We start from the raw sequence: 22,253 nt of genomic DNA, 5'->3' as shown, positions 1-22,253 counted from the left end.
CTACTGTGCTCTTACAGATAAGACAGACATACAAAGAAATGAACAAATATTTATATCTATCACCTAAACCTAGAGTTTTTTCAGAGAGACAGAAAGTTGTATATAACTGTTATTTCAATAATGACCCAGGCCAGGAAGAATCAATGAATCTGGCATGAACAGTGTGATAGATCAAGAAACTCAGGAAATCACAATGTAATTTGATTTTGTGGGAGACAGCACAATGCCAAACATGTGTCAGCTGTTCAGAAAGTATTGGTTGATTGTTCTTGAATTTTGAATAAGACTCACTTAAAGTTAAGACTAAGAGGAGAAGAACTAGTTGCAGGATCAGGACCAGAACCTGAAAAAAGAAATGACTGTTATTGCCTGTTATTTGGGGCTATATCAATACCCTAGGAATGAATGAAGGATAAGTGAGTTAAGAATCAAATTCAATATTATTTAATTAATTACTAACCAATATTTTAAATTTGATTTGTAATTATGTTTAGACTGTTATATTTTCTTTTTTCTCAATTCCTTTTGATATTCTTATAAAGTCCCTATTAAACAACTTCTCCACTTATTAAGAAGAGACGATATTCATTGGAGTGAACACACAATATTAATGATCTCTTGGTGCTTCCTCTGGGCATGGCCCTGTCTGGTAAACAGATCTGAGACTCTATTTTCTAGCAATGCTTTTTGTATTTTGAGCACTCAGTAAATATTTAGTGACTGAACTGTTTGGTAGCCAAGTAAGTTATCTCTTACATGAGTATCACTTATACCCATATACCCACTGATGATGGAATTGTATGTGCTTCCTTAATGGTTCTGTATTGAACCTTCCTGCTTTACAAGAGAAAATATTTTTTCTTCAAAATGCAATGTTATAAGCTACATCTTAATTACTGGCTTTGTTTTTATAGCTAAAAGAGCTATGACTCTTTTATAGCTGTAACTGTAGAGGCACAGATAAGTCAATTATTTCCTCTGTCATAAGGATTTAATCTTTTTAACACTTGCCCAGTTGTCATGCGGTATTTTAAACTAAAAGAAATCATACAAACACAACCACTGCCAATTCAGTAGCATCGCACCAAAAAATTCTTTCTTTCTGATATTTCTGAATCAGTGTTTTTTCTAATATGTAACCTCTTGGGATTTGCCTCTCTATATTGTTAAAATGTATATTACAAGTAACATACAAAATGTTATAAAACCAAGGCAAATCATAGAACAAGTGACCACATTCACAACTTTAGTAAACTGTACATAAATCAAATGACTTATTCACTTGTTCTTCTCTGATGGTTCCACTCCTAGTTTTTCTCTTAAACTGAATTCCACAAAGAATTCTAGTTTAAGCAAAATTCTTGGGACATCTCTGGTGGTCCAGTGGTTAAGACTCCGAGCTTCCACTGCAAAGGGCTCAGGTTCGATCCCTGGTCAGGGAACTAAGATACCATATGCTTTGCAGTGTGGCCAAAAAAACCAAAAAGAAATCCTTTGCACTCACTGACAGTTTGTGGGCTTATTCAGGAAATCTAATTAGCTTTAAATTAGTTTATCTGCAAATCACTTTTCCATTTCTGGTTCCGTCTAACAATTAATGGATTACTACTTATTAATGGCCCTAGGCCATTTGTGAAAAATTTTGCTTTTGTCTGAAAGCTTGAATTGATGAATCTCTAACACTGAACCCCTTTTGTCAGTAGACTTTTTTCTAATGAACTGCAATGAAATTGAAAAAAGTAAATTCCAAGAAAATTTTGACAGGATCTTTTTATTGTAAAGCATAGAGACAATTGAATAAAAGTACCTGAAATGAAGTGGAGACGTGAATAAGACCAAATGGATTTAGTGAAATCAATATATATTTTTAAACCATTAATATATTCAGATAAAGAGTGTTTCTCTGCTTCCCACTAGCTATCTATTTTACATTTGGTAGTGTATATATGTCCATGCCACTCTCTCACTTTGTCCCAGCTTACCCTAGTGGGAAGCAGCCGCATAGCACAGGGAGATCAGCTGGGTGTTTTGTGACCACCTAGATGGGTGGGATAGGGAGGGTGGGAGGGAGGGAGACGCAAGAGGGAAGAGATATGGGAACATATGTATATGTATAACTGATTCACTTTGTTATAAAGCAGAAACTAACATACCATTTTAAAGCAATTATACTCCAATAAAGATGTCTAAAAAAAAAAAAAGAGTGTTTCTCTGTAAATTTCTACCTCCTTGCTCCTTTCAGATTCATCACTGTGTGCATCAACAAACTCTGAACAATTAATTTTTGTGCCTTACTCTTGAGGCAGCTAGGCAAATATTACTATTCTACTATTAGCTGTATAATGCTTGACATGCTCCATAGTTATATAGTTGCGAAAGCTAATAATTAGGCTGTAAACTCTCAGGGGTAGAGAAATTAAGGAACTGGCCCCAAATCATAATGAATGTCACAGTAATTGTTATCTTTATATTCACAAGTTTTTGGCTTCTATACACAAAGCTTATCTCACCATTTTTTTCCCTTGGTCTCCAATTCCCCTTCCCTAATCCCCTTTCCTGCCATTCTCCATGCTAATTATCCTCAAACAATTTCCCATACTAATTTGTTGACATGAATACGTCTTATTTTAAAATTCAATATATATCCTCTTGAGAAAAACTGTTCTGATTAAATAACATTAAAGAAACTTGAGGTGTAGATTGTCTTTATTAATAGGAAGATGGTCCCTTAATTATGTTCCCCTTCACTGGCACACCTATCCATCACTTCAGCCACCACTGCATTTTTCCTTCATGAGAGCTGTTCACACACAAAGGCTAAATCCCTCCACCTCATAAGCATCTTCTTCACTGGTTTCCTCACTCTTGCTTACAAATATACTCAAGTTTGTACTATTCTGAATACAGCAACAGAAAACTCACTCTGTCGTATTTTCCCCTTAAGCCACTTTTTGTCTCTCCTTCTTCCCCATCATTTGCTCTTTAACTCATTGAAATCTGGTCTATATTCCTGTCATTTGATTGAAATTACTGTCATAGAAATCATCAAAGATGCAGTAGTTGTTTAATCCAGTAGCGTCATTAAATTTCTCATCCTCTTTTACTTTTCTGCAACATATAGCACTGTCGACCACATCCTTCTTTATTACAGCTTTCCTCCTCTTACTTCATATGTGACAGTATTTTCTTTCATTCTTTCCTTAAAGAATGAATTTCCTCCCCTCCTTTTGTTGTTTATTTCTCCTCTACTATCACTTTAAGTGACTAGCATTTAACGTTGCATCAACATAAAGCAGATTCTCCCAAATATATCATTCCTGACCCAACTTCTCTCCTGAGTTTCATCTGTATTTCCAACTGTTTATTACTCATTTCCTCTTCAGTATCCTTTAGCAATCTCCATCTTTAACATGTACAAGACAGAGCATCTATCTCCTGAAATCTGCTTTTCTTCCTAGATTACTATCTCAACTGTTTTTATCAAGCTCAAACCCAGGAGAATCACTAGACTTAGAGTCAAAAGTCCTGGGGTCAAATCCTGGGTCAGGATCCAGATTAATTTTATGATTTTGTGTTTCTTCGCTAGAGCCTTCATTCCCTCACATGCAAAATAGTAATGAAAGTACTTCACAGAGTTTAAAAACAAATAAATGAAGGTTAAAAGTGAAAGCATCTTGCAAAATCCTAACATATAACCGTCACTCGATAAACATTAGTTTCCTTTTCTTTGTATATATTGCCTACTTCCTGTAGAAGGAAGAGACTAACAAACAGTAACTAAAACAAGCAGGTAAATTTATTAGTTAGAGATTTATTAGATAGAGATCTAACTTGTTCTTTTTAAGAACAAGGTAAAATGTCATGGTATGGATTATACTACCACTTATTAAACCATTCCTCTGTTAGACAGTCATGCTGTCTCTGAGTAGGAAAGAGTGATGCTATTAAGGCAGTCTCCTTTAGCAAAGCAAACATTTGGACAAGGCATGGGGATAAATTTTTTTTTAACATCTTTATTGGAGTATAATTGCTTTATAATGGTGTGTTAGTTTCTGCTGTATAACAAAGTGAGTCAGCTATACGTATACATATATCCCCATATCCCTCACTCCTGCATCTCCCTCCCACCCTCCCTATCCCACCCCCTAGGTGGTCACAAAGCACCAAGCTGATCTCCCTGTGCTATGCAGCTGCTTCCCACAAGCTATCTATTTTACATTTCGTAGTGTACATATGTCCATGCCACTCTCTCACTTCATCCCAACTTACCCTTCCAACTCCCCATGTCCTTAAGTCCATTCTCTACATCTGCGTCTTTATTCCTGTCCTGCCCCTAGGTTCTTCAGAACCTTTTTTTTTTTTTTTAGATTCCATATATATGTGTTAGCATATAGTGTTTGTTTTTCTCTTTCTGACTTACTTCACTCTGTATGACAGACTCTAGGTTCATCCACCTCACTACAAATAACTCAATTTCGTTTCTTTTTATGGCTGAGTAATATTCCATTATATATATGTGTCACATCTTCTTATCCATTCATCTGTCGATGGACACGTAGGTTGCTTCCATGTCCTGTCTGTTATAAATAGAGCTGCAATGAACATTGGTACATGACTCTTTTTGAATTATGGTTTTCTCAGGGTATATGCCCAGTAGAGGAATTGCTAGGTCGTATGGTAGTTCTATTTTTAGTATTTTAAGGACCTCCATACTGTTCTCCATAGTGGCTGTATCAATTTACATTCCCACCAACTGTGCAAGAGGTTTCCCTTTTCTCCACACCCTCTCCAGCATTTATTGTTTGTAGATTTTTTGATGATGGCCATTCTGATTGGTATGAGATGATACCTCACTGTAGTTTTGACTTGCATTTCTCTAATGATTAGTGATGTTGAGCATTCTTTCATGTGTATGTGGGCAATCTGTATATCTTCTTTGGAGAAATGTCTATTTAGGTCTTCTGCCCATTTTTGGATTGGATTTTTTTTTTTTTATATTGAGCTGCATGAGCTGCTTGTAAATTTTAGAGATTAATCCTTTGTCAGTTGCTTCATTTGCAAATATTTTCTCCCATTCTGAGAGTTGTCTTTTGGTCTTGTTTATGGTTTCCTTTGCTGTGCAAAAGCTTTTAAGTTTCATTAGGTCCCATTTATTTATTTTTGTTTTTATTTCCATTTCTCTAGGAGGTGGGTCAGAAAGGATCTTGCTGTGATTTATGTCATAGAGTGTTCTGCCTATGTTTTTCCCTAAGAGTTTTATAGTATCTTACCTTACATTTAGGTCTTTAATCCATTTTGAGTTTATTTTTGTTCATGGTGTTAGGGAGTGTTCTAACTGCATTCTTTTACATGTAGCTGTCCAGTTTTCCCAGTACCACATATTGAAGAGGCTGTCTTTTCTCCATTGTATATTCTTGCCACATTTATCAAAGATAAGGTGACCATATGTGTGTGGGTTTATCTCTGGGCTTTCTATCCTGTTCCATTAATCTATATTTCTGTTTTTGTGCCAGTACCATACTGTCTTGATTACTGTAGCTTTGTAGTATAGTCTGAAATCCAGGAGCCTGAATCCTCCAGCTCCATTTTTCTTTCTCAAGATTACTTTTGCTCTTCGGGTTCTTTCGTGTTTCCACACAAATTGTGCAATTTTTGTTCTAGTTCTGTGAAAAGTGCCATTGGTAGTTTGATAAGGATTGCATTGAATCTGTGGATTGCTTTGGGTAGTATAGTCATTTTCACAATTTTGATTCTTCCAATCCAAGAACATGGTATATCTCTGCATCTGTTTGTATCATCTTTAATTTCTTTCCTCAGTGTCTTATAGTTTTCTGCATACAGGTCTTTTGTCTCCTTAGGTAGGTTTATTCTTAGGTATATCATTCTTTTTGTTGCAATGGCAAATGGGAGTGTTTCCTTAATTTCTCTTTCAGATTTTTCATCATTAGTGTATAGGAATGCAAGACATTTCTGGGCATTAATTTTGTATCATGCTACTTTACCAAATTCATTGATTAGCTCTAGTAGCTTTCTAGTAGCATCTTTAGAATTTTCTATTTATAGTATCATGTCATCTGCAAACAGTGACAGCTTTACTTCTTCTTTTCCAGTTTCGATTCCTTTTATTTCTTTTTCTTCTCTGATTGCTATGGCTAAAACTTCCAAACCTATGTTGAATAAAAGTGGTGAGAGTGGGCAACCTTGTCTTGTTCCTGATCATAGAGGAAACGGTTTCAGTTTTTCACCATTGAAAACGATGTTGGCTGTGGGTGTGTCACATATGGCGTTCATTATGTTGAGGTAAGTTCCCTCTATGCCTACTTTCTGGAGGGTTTTTATCATCAATGGGTGTTGAATTTTGTCGAGAGCTTTTTCTGCATCTATTGAGATGATCATATGATTTTTCTCCTTCAATTTATTAATATGGTTTATCACATTGATTGATTTGCGTATATTGTAGAACCCCTGAATTCCTGGGATAACCCCCACTTGATCATTGTGTGTGATCCTTTTAATGTGCTGATGGATTCTGTTTGCTAGTATTTTGTTGAGGATTTTTGCATCTATGTTCATCAGTGATGTTGGCCTGTAGTTTTCTTTCTTTGTGACATCTTTGTCTGGTTTTGGTATCAGGGTGATGGTGGCCTCGCAGACTGAGTTTGGGAGTGTTCCTCCCTCTGCTATATTTTGGAAGAGTTTGAGAAGGATACGTGTTAGCTCCACTCTAAATGTTTGATAGAATATGCCTGTGAAACTATCTGGTCCTGAGCTTTTGTTTGTTGGAAGATTTTTAATCACCGTCTCAATTTCAGTGCTTGTGATTGGTCTCTTTATATTTTCTATTTCTTCCTGGTTCAGTCTCAGAAGGTTGTGCTTTTCTAAAAATTTGTCCATGTCTTGCAGGTTGTCCATTTGATTGGCATATAATTGCTTGTAGTAATCTCTCATGATCCTTTGTATTTCTGCAATGTCAGTTGTTACTTCTCCTTTTTCATTTCTAAGTCTACTGATTTCAGTCTTTTCCCTTTTGTTCCTGATGAGTCTGGCTAATGGTTTATCAATTTTATTTATCTTCTCAGAGAACCACGTTTTAGTTTTATTGATCTTTGCTAATGTTTCCTTCATTTCTTTTTCATTTATTCCTGATCTGATCTATATGATTTCTTTCTTTCTGCTAACACTGAGGTATTTTTGTTCTTCTTTCTCTAATTACTTTAGGTGTAAGGTTAGGTTGTTTATTTGAGATGTTTCTTGTTTCTTGAGGTAGGATTATATTGCTATAAACTTCCCTCTTAGAACTGCTTTTGATGCATCCCATAAGTTTTGGGTTGTCATGTTTTCATTGTCATTTGTTTCTAGGTTTTGGGTTTTTTTTTGCTGTACATGGGCCTCTCACTCTTGTGGCCTCTCCCGTTGTGGAGCACAGGCCCAGGACACGCAGGCTCAGTGGCCATGGTTCACGGGCCCAGCTGCTCCGTGGCGTGTGGGATCTTCCCAGACCGGGGCACGAACCTGTGTCCGCTGCATCGGCAGGCGGATTCTCAACCATTGCACCACCAGGGAAGCCCCTCTGGGTATTTTCTGATTACCTATTTGATTTCTTCAGTGATCTCTTGGTTAGTTAGTAGTGTATTGTTTAGCCTCCATGTGTTTGTATTTTTTACATATTTTTTTCCTGTTATTGATATCTAATCTCATATGTTGTGGTCGAAAAAGATACTTGATATGATTTCAATTTTCTTAAATTTACCAAGGCTTGATTTGTGACCCAAGATATGAACTACCCTGGAGAATGTTCCATGAGCACTTAAGAAGAAAGTGTATTCTGTTGTTTTTGGATGGAATGTCCTATAAATATCAATTAAGTCCATCTTGCTTAATGTATCATTTAAAGCTTGCATTTCCTTATTTATTTTCATTTTGGATGATCTGTGTATTGGTGAAAGTGGGGTGTTAAAGTCCCCTACTATGATTGTGTTACTGTCAATATCCCCTTTTATGGCTGTTAGTATTTGCCTTACATATTGAGGTGCTCCTATGTTGGGAGCATAAATATTTACAATTGTTATGTGTTTTTCTTGGATTGATCCCTTGATCATTATGTAGTGTCCTTCTTTGTCTCTTCTGATAGTCTTAATTTGAAAGTCTATTTTGTCTGATATGAGAATTGCTACTCCAGCTTTCTTTTGATTTCCATTTCCATGGAATGTCTTTTTCCATCCCCTCACTTGCAGTCTGTATGTGTCCCTAGGTCTGAAGTGTGTCTCTTGTAGGCAGCATATATATGGGTCTCATTTTGGTATCCATTCAGCCAGTCTATATCTTTTGGTTTTAGCATTTAATCCATTTACATCCATTTACATTTAAGGTAATTATCAATATATATGTTTCTATTACCACTTTATTCATTGTTTTCGGTTTGTTATTGTTGGTCTTTTCCTTCTCTTGTATTTCCTGGCCAGAGAAGTTCCTTTAGCATTTGTTGTTGTAAAGCTGGTTTGTTGGTGCTGAATTCTCTTAGCTTTTGCTTGTCTGTAAAGGTTTTAATTTCTCCATCGAATCTGAATGAGATCCTTGCTGGGTAGAGTAATCTTGGTTGTAGGTTTTTCCCTTTCATCACTTTAAATATGTCCTCCCACTCCCTTCTGGCTTGCGGAGTTTCTGCTGAAAGGACAGCTGTTAACCTTATGGTGATTCCCTTGTATGTTGTTTGTTGCTTTCCCTTGCTGCTTTTAGTATTTTTTCGTTGTATTTAATTTTTGATAGTTTGATTAATGTGTGTCTTGGCATGTTTTTCCTTGGATTTATCCTGTATGGGACTCTCTGTGCTTCCTGGACTTTTGACTATTTCCTTTCCCACATTAGGGATGTTTTCAACTATAATCTCTTCAAATATTTTCTCAGTCCCTTTCTTTTTCTCTTCTTCTTCTGGGCCCCCATAATTCAAATGTTGGTGCATTTAATGTTGTCCCAGAAGTTTCTGAGACTGTCCTCCATTCTTTTCATTCTTTTCTCTTAATTCTGCCCTGTGGTAGTTATTTCCACTATTTTATCTTCCAGGTCACTTATCAGTTCTTCTGCCTCAGTTATTCTGCTATTGATTCCCTCTAGAGAATTTTTAGTTTTATTTATTGTGTGATTCATCATTGTTTGTTTGCTCTTTAGTTCTTCTAGGTCCCTGTTAAACGTTTCTTGTATTTTTCCCATTTTGTTTCCAAGATTTTGGATCATCTTTACTTTCATTACTCTGAATTCTTTTTCAGGTAGACTGCCTATTTCCTCTTCATTTGTTTGGTCTGGTGGGTTTTTACCTTGCTCCTTCATCTGCTGTGTGTTTCTCTGTCTTCTCATTTTGCTTAACTTACTGTGTTTGGAGTCTCCTTTTCGCAGGCTGCAGGTTCTTAGCTCCCAGTTTTTTTTTTTTTTTGGTGTCTTCCCCCAGTGGGTAAAGTTGGTTCAGTGGGTTGTGTAGGCTTCCTGGTAGAGGGGACTGGTGCCTGTTTCTGGTGTATGAGGCTGGATCTTGTCTTTCTGGTGGCCAGGACCACATCTGATGTTGTGTGTTTTGGCGTCTGTGACCTTATTATGATTTTAGGCACCCTCTCTGCTAATGGGTGGGGTTGTGTTATTGTCTTGCTAGTTGTTTGGCATAGGGTGTCCAGCAGTGTAGCTTGCTGGTCATTGTGTCTAGCTGGGTCTTAGCGTTGAGATGGAGATCTCTGGGAGAGCTTTCACCATTTGATATTACTTGGAGGTGGGAGATTTCTGAACTTGGCTCTCCCACCTCAGAGGCACAGGCCTGACATCCGGCCAGAGTACCAAGACCCTGTCAACCAGGTACCATGTGTTATTTTAAGAGCACTCTTAAGTAACATCCTGATTGTGTTGGTATAACTTTACTTTTGAACTGAGAGTTGTGGTGGATGGAATTTTTGCCTTCCCCAGATTGTTGAAGGTTATGATTTTTGTTTATGGAAACCCCACCACCTCCTTATTTTTATTATTATTTTTGCAAGAAAAGTAAAAAGAGAGTTGGAGTGGAGGTGAGATTTTTGATCGGGAAAGCCTTGTATGCCCTCCTTCTCTGTCTTCCGCTTCTCTGTCTCTGATTAGTTCAGATCCAGCAGCAGATTGAAGCAGGAGATGATTCCCATGGGGATAAATTGACAGACTTTGGGGAGGCATGGATTTCAGGTTTTGGAAGACTTTCAGGAGTAGAAGTCATCTGTAGAAGCATGGTTTCTTGGTTCAGATTGATTGGCTGACTCTCAGAAATTTTTTCACAAGGGAACTTGTTATCTTTTGAATAATGGTTTTAATTCCTGTTTTGGTGGTTTCTCATTACAATGGCCCCAGAACACCCAATCTTGTCCTATGAGAATGGGATCTTTGTTTTTGTTTTTCTCATTTTTTTTTCTTTCCTTCCTGCCTTTTACCAACTTTCATTTGATCAACCATCTTTCTCATTCAACTTCCAATATGTTTTAAACTGCTCTCATTGTCTCTCTCCACTGCTTGTTCCCTAACTTGCCCTTTCATTACCTTTCAATTACACTTTGGTAATGGCTTTAGAATATCCTAACCCAATCTCTCACTCCCAGTCTACAATTCTAATCCAATCTCTACAGTGATGCCAGAGATAGTCACCTAAAACACAGGTCTGATAATATCATCATACTAATTACAAAACTTTGATGATTTCACTGAGTTTACTGCATTGTTTCTCAATATCAGTATCACCTGAGTATTAAAATGCAAATTCCTGGGTCACATGTGGCTAGATTCTAGGATCTGAGTTGTAATAAGCACTCCTAGAATGTTATACTGAAGTTTGAGAACTACTTGCCTGTAGGCTACAATTCATATTCCTTAGCACAAGAAACCCTAATGAACTGACTTGGCAACTTCATATTTTGTCACTCCCCATGCACCCTATGTTGTAGTCACACTGGGCTGCTCACCACTCCTCAAACATAAACAGAAAATCTTCTTCTGTTTTCTCTGTACATTCTGGTCTTTCAGCTTGAAATATTGGGTCAGCTTATATACTCCCATTAATCCTTGTGAAACAGGAGGGAAGTGGGCAGAGTGCAACCTTTAAAAGAATGACATAGCCATAGGACATGACAAAAACTGGTTAGAATCAACTAGGCCCAAGATGGTGGAAGATTCGATTTCCAGCAGACCTTGAGCCTCATATGCTCATTGTAATACAATAGCTAAATGACACACCCACCAGCACCATTACAGTTCTGAAGCCAGCCATAAAAGTTCAGAAAGTGGGCAGTGGCCCAATTCCTGGAAATCCCCAACCCTTCCCCAAAATAATTGGAACAATCCTCCCACTCATTAGCCTATGAAATTACCCAGCCCATAAGAACTAACCACACTGTATTTCAGGGCCTCTCACCTTCTGAGATGGCCCACACTCTGTCTGTAGAGTGTGTTTCTCTCTAAATACATCCAATTCTTACCTATTATTTTGTCTCTCACTGAATTCTCTCTGCGACGACACATCAAGAAACTGAGCTTCATTAAGTCCTGAGAGCAGGAGTGTGATCTCAATTAAAAGGCGTGGGTTCATGTCCCATCTGAGTTGCATGGTTTCACTTGGAGGCCAACTTTTTCCCAAGATAATTAATTTTAACCTCATAGAGGTTTCTATGCCTTTTTGTGTACTTTGTGATTGTAAAGGGTAGAATTAACTTCCTCCTTTACCTCTGGTGGAACTCTGATTTTTCATACTCTTAGGCCTCCTAGATCTGTCCTCCAAGTATTTTACTTTTCCTTCATGGATTTCATCTCGTTGTGTTTTTCTCTGTTTGTTAGACATGTGTTCTACCTAATCAATTACCATCCTTTTAAAAACTTTCTATTGACATTTTAAGAACTACCATATGACCCAGCAATCCCATTACTGGGCATATACCCTGAGAAAACCATAATCCAAAAAGAGTCATGTACCACAATGTTCACTGCAGCTCTATTTACAATAGCCAGGACATGGAAGCAACCTACGTGTCCATCGACAGATGACTGGATAAAGAAGATGTGGCACATATATACAATGGAATATTACTCAGCCATAAAAAGAAATGAAATTGAGTTATTTGTAGTGAAGTGGATGGACCTAGAGTCTGTCATATGGAGTGAAGTAAGTCAGAAAGAGGAAAACAAATACCATATGTTAACACATATATATGGAATCTAAAAAAAAATTGGTTCTGAAGAACCTAGGGGCAGGACAGGAATAAAGATGCAGACATAGAGAATGGACTTGAGGACAGGGGGAGGGGGAAGGGTAAGCCTGGACGAAGTGAGAGAGTGGCATGGACATATATATACTACCAAATGTAAAACAGATAGCTAGTGGGAAGCAGCCACATAGTACAGGGAGATCAGCTCGGTGCTTTGTGACCACCTAGAAGGGTGGAATAAGGAGGTGGGAGGGAGATGCAAGAGGGAGGAGATATGGGGATATATGTATATATATAGCTGATTCACTTTGTTATAAAGCAGAAACTAGCACACCATCGTAAAGCAATTATACTCCAATAAATATGTTAAAAAAACAAAACAAAAAACTTTCTATTGACATTTTAAATTAAAAAATCAAGTTGATGAGGGCACAACAATTAATACATTATAGGATTGTAATTAAAATTAAATATATAAATATAAACATATAAAAAAATTTAGCCTATAGTATCTATTGGTGATATGTGGTAGTTTTTAGTATTAACGTTTGCATAGAGCAACTCCTCTTTGTGTTGTGAAGCCATGTTCTTTATCATTTTCTTCTCCCCTACAAACACAGAACAATATCCACCTCATGGCTATGCTAAACGAATATCACCTAAATTAATGAACAAAGAAAGAAATAATGTTTCTGACTGAGATTGCTTCTGCCATTAGACAAAGCTATATGCACACTTGGAAAAGCTTTAAACTGAAATAAACTTTCTTCATATTCTATTTTCTCTTTCTCTCCAATCTGTAATTGTTTCTATTTTAAACACAGTTAGCTCAACAACATGAATGACTAATTAGAAAGAGGCTGAATTCTAGAGACATACCATGGCCAACTAGATACAAGACAGAAAAAAGTGCCATAGATGATCTTAATAATCAGAAAACTACGGCATTGGACGATGGTACCCTGCTCCTTTATTTCATCCTATACTAAGTCAGCCACATGTTATTGGCATAGTTTACTGTTGTTGTCAAGTGTAAACATTGCCTTAACTCCAGGAAATTTGTTTCTTTACAAAATATATGAAAAAAAACTATTTTAAAATAATAGGGCTTCCCTGGTGGCGCAGTGGTTGAGAGTCTGCCTGCCGATGCAGGGGACATGGGTTCATGCCCCGGTCCGGGAAGATCCCACATGCCGCGGAGCGGCTGGGCCCGTGAGCCATGGCCGCTGAGCCTGCACGTCCGGAGCCTGTGCTCCGCAACGGGAGAGGCCACAACAGTGAGAGGCCCGCGTACCGCAAAAAATAAATAAATAAAAAATAACAGAATGGTCCATTCTTCCTAGTTGTAAGCATTTACTCAATGACAAGGGCATCATAAATATTTCTGAATCATATAGAATCAGAAAGAAAACATGGTAAATCTAACACTTCAATTCTTTCCATGGAATAGGAAGCTGGAAACATTGCTTCTATGTTTCTATGGGGGCTGCCTTATGGATCATGGATTGTGGACAGGTCAGAACATTTATCTCTTGATTCAATCATCTATGTAATTGATGAAATTTTTACATTTTTTATTTCAATGTCTTTTGACTCTGAGAATCTTCTATTTTTGTGGCCTTTAAAATGAGACCTGCAAGTATGCCATTCTTCTAGCAGCAGTGTCTCAACATATGTATTCTTTATTATTTTATCTTTTCAGTGTGAGATGTTATTTGTATCTTTCTACAAGCTGAAAGAATTTCTTATGCAATTAGTATGTCTTATATGTTCATTGTTTTTGGAAACTATGCTTGATCTTTTTATATTATCTGCATACCACCCGTACTACTTCTTTTTTTTTTTTTAGATTCCATATATATGTGTTAGCATATGGTATTTGTTTTTCTCTTTCTGACTTACTTCACTCTGCATACTTCTTCTTAATACCATTTAAATTTTCCAGCAAAAAAAAAAACAAACAAAACATTCTCAATTAGAACCTTAACTAATGGATTTTAGTTAAAACTCTGCCATTGAAATCCAAAACTTTAAAAAGTTGCGCCGGGATCTCATTTTTATATTTAAAATTTTCTATAAAATATTGATAAAATTAGGACATTGATTAATATAAAAGACATTTTACTAAAATTAGATGATTGTTGAATGAATCAAACATAAATCAATTTTGCTATCTACATGAATTAATGTATTTTTTTCATTTGTCAAATATAAAGTATTACTATATTACCAGGTACATTCTAGCCTCTGAGTATACAGTGATCTATTGGATCTGGTCCACTTCCTTCAGAGAGTTCATATTTTGTTTGAGGAGACAGTCAAACAGGTAATTCAATAGCGATGAGTATAATAATAGAGCCATGGATAGGTACAGTGCTAGCAGAGAGGAAGGAATGATCAGTTTTGCCTTGGACAGTACAGGTGTGTCTTGGAGGTTTCACTGAGAAGATAATAGTTAAATTAAGGCTTGAAAGATAGATCAGCAAAAGATAGAAAGTCATTGCAAATAGAAGGAAGAACATGTCCAAAGGCAAGAAGATATAAAAATACATGGTATGTTTTAGGGAATGCAAGTGTTTTTAGAGTATAAGATTTGACGAAGGGAGTTGCTGGAAATGACCCTGGATTGATATAGTGAAGCTAATTATGTATGTAGATGAAACACATTTTAAGGGATTTTCATTCTAAGATTTACCTTTCATGTAATCTAGCTGTAGTATACATAAACCAAAATACTAAAATAATCCACCTTTGTTCACCAAGATAGGAAATGTATAAAAGCTAGATAAAACAATTTCCATGGGTATTTTGGGAAATCACAAACTATTCATGGACACATAAATAAGTTCAAAGCAACTCATATACAGACAATGAAAGTACATTTGAGTTACAAGTAAAACTAAAATTAATAAGTATGAGAATGAGTAATTACAATACTAATACAATGATGAGATTGAAATAAATTTTGATTTAAAAGGTTTGATTTGGTAATTCCAGTACAAGCTAATTGAAATAAGCAGTCTAATGTTCCATCTATTTATCATTCAAGAAATGATCCAAGTGGATAATTAAAACTTGGCTGAGTCACACTGATTTCATCCAAATAAGACAACGATATAAATACTTGGAAAAGTGAAAGTATTTTTTCTTTTCCTAGAGGTAAGGTTCTTTAAGGGTTAAGGGAAATGAAGGATTATTTCTAGTTGGACAGGGCAGTATTTTAGAGTTGGGGTTATGAATGGTGGACATGTATTAGTGAGTTTTCAGACTTAACAATAAATGAAATATATTCAGGAAAAATAGAGTGAAGTAATATTTAGCAGCTGACCAGAAATTTGGGCTGATGGGATTTAATACTATTCAATTTATTTCATAAATTATGACAAAGCTATAATTTTGTTAGCTATTACTCTTCAGATTGCCGTTGTAGAATCATAAATAGCTCAAGCAAAAAGGAAAGTTTGTTGGCTTCCATTACTGAAGAGTCATGTAAGTCTATATCCAAGGGTTCAAGCAATGTCATTACTACTCTCAGTCTTACTCACTGTTGGCTCCATTTTAGGCAAGCCCTTCCTTCTTTCAGTAATGGCCAGCATTTTCAGATGCATATGCCATCCTCTTAGCAACCTCTGCAAGAAGAGAGCTTTTCTTTCACAATTATTCTAACACACTTCCCACGATTGGCTGTGTTTGCATTAACTAAGGTTCCAAGCTCCTCACTGAACTAATCACCATACCTATTTGTTGATTCCTGGACCTGGTTCATATTGTCCCATAAAACCCCTTGAAGCACAGAGGTAGGGCCAACCTGAGAAAATCATATGATCTCAGAGTTGGGAAGCAGTTCTCCAAATGGAAATCAAGTAGGTCCTGGGCTGGTAAATATAATAGTTATCTATTGTCATCATCTTACATTTTACTTTCTTAATTTTGAACTTGGTATAAACTGGGCTACTGCCAATTTTTTGTTTTATCAAAATTCACTAGAACAGGGAGCACTAAGATATGTTCTTACTTGACAAAACCTTACATACAAGGTGTTGTATGTTTCAAAGTAGACATAAATGATTGGAATCATCCAGCTCTAATACAAGTTACTGCCAACTCACTCTTGAACCCATGTTCCTAATGCATTCATAGCCTGTAATGTAAGAGAGCTACAGTTCAGGAAGAAATTAGGGTCAGAGAGAAGACATGGTACAATAAGAATGTACTTTTATCACAAAATTCAAAAAATTAAATATTTACGTACAACCCACATTGATTCAAACAAATATTTTATAGTGCCTATATTTCCCTGTTCTCAAGGGGCTCAAAAACCAGTGGGAAAAAAATCAATGAATTAAAAGATGATTTACAATGTAGTAAATGTGTTTGTTGGAGGAGGCTATGGGCACCCAGAGAAGGGATATTTTTCTAAGGCGTAAAATGGGATGTGGACGTTGTGGGCAAATGTTCTGGGAAGAAAATGTGATCTCTGGGTATTGTTGAAACATAATTTCAATGTTGTTCAATGACTTAAAAATGAAATTTCGGGGCTTCCCTGGTGGCGCAGTGGTTGAGAGTCCGCCTGCTGATGCAGGGGACAGGGGTTCGTGCCCCGGTCCGGGAAGATCCCACATGCCGCGGAGCGGCTGGGCCCGTAAGCCATGGCCGCTGAGCCTGCGCATCCGGAGCCTGTGCTCCTCAACGAGAGAGGCCACGACAGTGAGAGGCCCGCGTACCACAAAAAACAAAAACAAAAACAAACGAACAAACAAAAAAGAAATTTCATAACTCTTAAAAAGAGTAATAGGCAAAGAAAGAAGGTAACCTATGTTTCATTTCCTATAAATTGTTTTAGTGGAAATATATTCCACTGACCTCTCATGATTTTTAGCTTATTAATTTTATAACACTCCTGTCCTCTACATTAGCAGTCAAGGATAGAATTTTGAAATGGAGGAAGAACAAGAAAACCGGTAAATAATTTAAAAGGATACTGTGAATAAGGTATTTCTTTTGAAGTCCTCTGAGTATACTCAGCAGAATGCTGGTTTTATTCATGAGTAATTAGAAAAAATTGCTGCACACAGCTGTTTTTATCAAAGGGCAGAGAGACTCAATGGAAATGGGGAGGGAAATATCAACTTGTGGGTGCCTACTCCTTTCCAGATGCCAGATTATATGCCCCCTGGACTCTAAGACATGATAATAGAGTTCTTGTCTCACCCTGACCAGTGAATCAGTCCATGGGTAGTCTTGGACACTTCTTTTTTCTTTTGCTTCCTTACCTGAAAAATTGGAATAATGTTTATATTTCTTAGTTTAGCAAGTAGGAATGACTACTTTCTCTTCCCTTTCCCTTCTTCCTCCTTCCTGCTACTTCTTCCTTCTACTACCTTTTTTTCCTTTTTTTTTCATTAGAGTCCACTGAATATGGCACTGTGGTTAGTGCTGGGGATACAAAGATGAAAATGGCATAGTTCTTTTCCTCAAGAGATCACGGGCAGCAGGGAAATGGAATAGTGAAGAAGCAATGCCAGTATAGTGTGATCTATGTTCCGGGAGGAAGAGGGAATTTTACCTCAGGCTGCTGGTAGTCTCTTAATAGTGGAGAAAAGAAAAATATGTCTGCAGCATATGCACAGACTTATTAACAAATAATCAAACTTGAAGGGGAGTAAACAGCAGTTACTTTAACATATTAAATTACTCAATGAGTCATGCCAGCCATGATCATAGTACCCATCCACTGGACCTTTAGACCTGTATAAGAGGACTTTTTTTTATGTTGGTGTGTTAGTAGGGCCACTGCTCTCTCTACCTGTTCCACAGCAGTGACCATGAGTTACTGACATCCCAGGGCTCTGGTGAGGATAAGTGATATTTTAAAAATTTCATTTACTATGTATTCAACAGATACTTACTGTGGACTTACTCTATGCAATGCACTGGCTAAGCACTGAGAAACCAATGCAAATAAGGAGTTGTCCTAAGGAGTTTCAGGTCTAGAAAAAGGAAACAGTCATGTGGAAAGTTATTACAATACAGTGTGTTGAGAGCAATAATACAAGGATGTTCTGTCCAAGGTATCAAGGTGGCTCAGAGGAGGAAGTTTTCTTTTCTGACACATCAGGGAAGGCTTCACAATGGATAAAAGTTTGGGTTGGGTCTGGAAGAATGAGTAAAAGTTTGGTAAGTGGATGTTAGCATGGGTGGGTGTGGGAGATGGGAAAGGCATTCTGGGCAATGGGAAAACTATGTTCAAGGACAGGAAAGCATGGAACAGTATGCTGTTTGAGGAACTTTAAGAGTTAACTCTGGCTGAAACACAAAATACATGCAGGATGTTGAAGCTGGGGAAGTTGAGAAGAAGAAGGAAGGCCAGACATTGGGTTTCACATATCATACTAAGGAGATTAGATTTCTTGTTATAGGCATTGTGGACTCACTGGGGGCTTCAAAACAGTGATGTGAATTATAAAGGGCATCTCTAAAATATAATAAATAACTTATAGAAATTGATACTTAAAAAAAGATGGTTTATATTTGTTTTGGCAAACACTTGCCCAGAAAATGCTTATGTCTGAAACTAAGCTAATCCATCTCTTCTCTTCTAATATCACACAGTGTTATTCATTGTGGGTATAAGAGGCTATTGAAATGGTAGAAATAAAGAGTATGGACCAAGAATCAATCCATTTGTATGTGGAAATAGAACTAAAAGCTCTCATCACAATGGAATCATTGTTATCTGCTTGGTTTCTTTTGATCATAACAGAGCTATTATCATTTACTAGTTTTTCTGGGCACCAGAAAACATATCTCTATTCTAGTAAAAGGTCAAATGTTGTATCTATTATATGCACTTTTCCTCACACCCAGACTTTAAATAGTAGTTGTTTCAAATTCATATTATATTACTATATTAAAAAAATAGGTAAAATATATTCTATGATAGTCTTTTTTTCCTGCTTTTTCTTCCTTTATTTAATTAATTAATTAATTTTAAAAATTTTGGTATGTACTTTTTTTCTGAATTTTTGAATTTAATTTAAATTATTTTTTTATACAGCAGGTTCTTATTATTTTTCTTCCTTTAAAAATGAAACCAAGTAAATAGTTTATATTTTGTATAATGGGAATTCTCTTATTGTCTAAGAAGATCAATACCAAGATTTTGTTTGATAAAAAGAAATGCTACAGAGAAAAATAATGAAAGTAACAGTTTCCCATTTGCATATATATTTTTCCTAAAATATTTCACAATTTAATTCTCATAACTTGTGAGGTAGGCAGGGAAGATGCTATTATTCCTATTTTACAGATACTTCCTTCAGATTTAGTGATTTTTCAAAACCAGTGACTTGGACGCTGGGGACTAAGGGTCCACAAGAAGTACTGTGGAACTCTAGGAAATAACAAAAATTATGAAGTTTAAAGATTCAGTGCCTCAAAAATACACAAATTTATATATTTCTTTAGAGGTGAAATGAAGAGGTTTAACCAAAGATGTCTGAAGTCTGTTTATGTTAATGTCTATCCATTGTTCCATGAATAAATGCTGTGTTCACTGTATGCGTGGTTCCCATCGCCCAGAAATTTAGTAGATCATTTCAGGCCATCGTGTATGTTGGTCCAGTATTTATTCCAGAGACAAGGATGGAGAATCTCTCATTAATACTGTGTCTTTAGATAAATGTTTGCTTTGTACTAGAATGAACATTATTGTTGTTAATTTATATTTTATGTGACAGCTACTCCCAAACATTATTTGAACTGACTAAATAACCATAGCCAGCATTAACTGAGATCCCACTCTGTACCAGGATGTGTGGGCTCTACATCCATTTTATAATTTAATGCTCCAGTAATGCGGTAAGGTAGGTAATAGGAGTATTCTTATTACCTTCATGTTACAGATTAGGAAATTTAGGCACAGTGGAATCAAGTCAGAGTGAAGAAGGCTAAGGATTTCATTCCTATCCAAGTCTAGTCAACTCCAAAATCCACTTGCTATGAAGTCTCTCTGACATAAAACACACATGAAATATGGGAGGGGGGGAACTAAAAACAGAAGAAGAGTTTTTAGAAGGAGGATATGGATAACAATAACTTAGTTGCTACAAGTGTCCGTTATATCCGCCTCAGAGTTTCCTGACAAAACAAAAAACATGAAAGTGTTTGGGTTGGAAGTAATCAATCTGACAATCGAAATATATATTCATTTTTTTCTTGACAGTAAATTTATAGAACTATTTTTCTTATATGTCTGTATGATAAAGATATTGAATAAGACAATGGTTCACATCTTTTATAAAAAATTTTGCAAAAGACAGAAATATACTTCAAATGGATGCGGTATCTTGCTTGAGATTTGCCAAACTTTTTGGGTTGGTGGTTTGCTGTCTTTGATCAAATATTTGATTATTTTTAGTCAATATTTCTTCAAATATTTTTCTGCCCTCTTTTCACTCTCCTTGCTTTCTGAGAGTCTAGTTTCATATATTTTATTTATTTTTTAACATCTTTATTGGAGTATAATTGCTTTACAATGGAGTGTTAGTTTCTGCTAAAGTGAATCAGCTATATGTATACATATATCCCCATATCTTCTCCCTCTTGTGTCTCCCTCCCACCCTCCCTATCCCACCCCTCTAGGTGGACACAAAGCACGGAGATGATCTCCCTGTGCTATGTGGCTGCTTCCCACTAGCTATCTATTTTATATCTGGTAGTGTATATATGTCCACAGGCAGATGTTTAAACTAATTCAAAAGAAAAGCCAAAACAACACATTTATATATTGGGTTGGCCAAAAAGTTCGTTCGGTTAGTGAATACATTGTTCAATAAAATTCTTGGTGAAAATTAAAAATGTCTCATTTTTACTTAAAACCGAATGAACTTTTTGGCCAACCCAATAAAACAAAGGAATTTTGCGTGAATTGCAAATGGAGACAAAACTGATTTTCCACCAGGGAGCTGGATGGGAGAGGGAGGTAGACACAATTCAGTTAGTATCACACAGGACAGAATTGCAAAGATAATGAACAGAGCTATAATCTGATTAATCCACACTGTATGCTATAGAAAATGTATAATTTTCCATTGAAAAGCATTTTTTTTCAACAAAATTAATTTGGTCGAAAAATCACAACACTTACAAAATATAAGCTCATATATAGATTCATAACACTCACAAAAATATAAGCACATACATAGATTCACAAGTCCTTTTTCACTAAGAGTTTTTAGTAACCAAAACCCTAACCATGCTCCATTTTGATATCGGGGAATAGATGTTAAGCTTTAGCTTTAAGGTGGTATTAATGTAATGTTACCAAGAAATTCTAGACTCGGGACTATTTTCAGATGAAATTCCAGAGTTTCTCAAAGTCTGGTAAATCAGTTGCATCAAAATTTTCCAAGGGACCAGTAAAACACAAATTTCTGAGTCCCACCTCTGATCTATTGATTCTGAACCTCTGGCATTGGCACCTGGGGATTTACGTACCTAAAACGGTTTGTAGGCAATTCTTAGGCCCAAGAAAGTTTTGGGGCCCCAGTCTTAGAAAATTGCTCAAGCCTCTAAAGTGACTTATTTTTGCCCTGAGCTTCAGGTCTATTTCATCAAATGTTGCCTTGTAGGGCCAGTTTAGTTTTTTTTTTTTTTTTTTTTTTGATTTATTTAAAAAAATTTTTTTAACATCTTTATTGGGGTATAATTGCTTTACAGTGGTGTGTTAGTTTCTGCTTTCTAACAAAGTGAATCAGTTATACATATACATATGTTCCCATATCTCTTCCCTCTTGTGTCTCCCTCCCTCCCTCCCACCCTCCCTATCCCACCCCTCCAGGCGGTCACAAAACACCGAGCTGATCTCCCTGTGCTATGCGGCTGCTTCCCACTAGCTATCTACCTTACGTTTGTTAGCGTATATATGTCCATGCCTCTCTCGCTTTGTCACAGCTCACCCTTCCCCCTCCCCATATCCTCAAGTCTGTTCTCCAGTAGGTCTGTGTCTTTATTCCTGTCTTACCCCTAGGTTCTTCATGAAATTTTTTTTCTTAA

At 36.5% G+C, this 22,253-nt stretch overlaps 1 long non-coding RNA gene across 8 annotated transcripts in view; it reads left to right on the top strand.

Annotated features, from left to right (window-relative positions):
- LOC137224941 (uncharacterized) overlaps window positions 1–22,253 on the top strand; it is a 367,121-nt gene that overhangs the window by 191,045 nt on the left and 153,823 nt on the right. For 2 of the 8 annotated variants that reach the window (XR_010943580.1, XR_010943579.1), the window contains exon 5: window positions 13,648–13,712. The exons of the other annotated variants lie outside the window; for them this stretch is intronic. This is a non-coding gene — a long non-coding RNA (uncharacterized lncRNA). The remainder of the gene's footprint in view (window positions 1–13,647; window positions 13,713–22,253) is intronic. 8 annotated transcript variants of the gene reach the window in all.

Source organism: Pseudorca crassidens, chromosome 5 (assembly GCF_039906515.1).
Source record: "Pseudorca crassidens isolate mPseCra1 chromosome 5, mPseCra1.hap1, whole genome shotgun sequence".
In the NCBI taxonomy this organism is placed as follows: Eukaryota; Metazoa; Chordata; class Mammalia; order Artiodactyla; family Delphinidae; genus Pseudorca; species Pseudorca crassidens.
The sequence above is the reverse complement of the archived record's forward strand: the minus strand, read 5'-3'. Positions and strand labels throughout refer to the sequence as shown.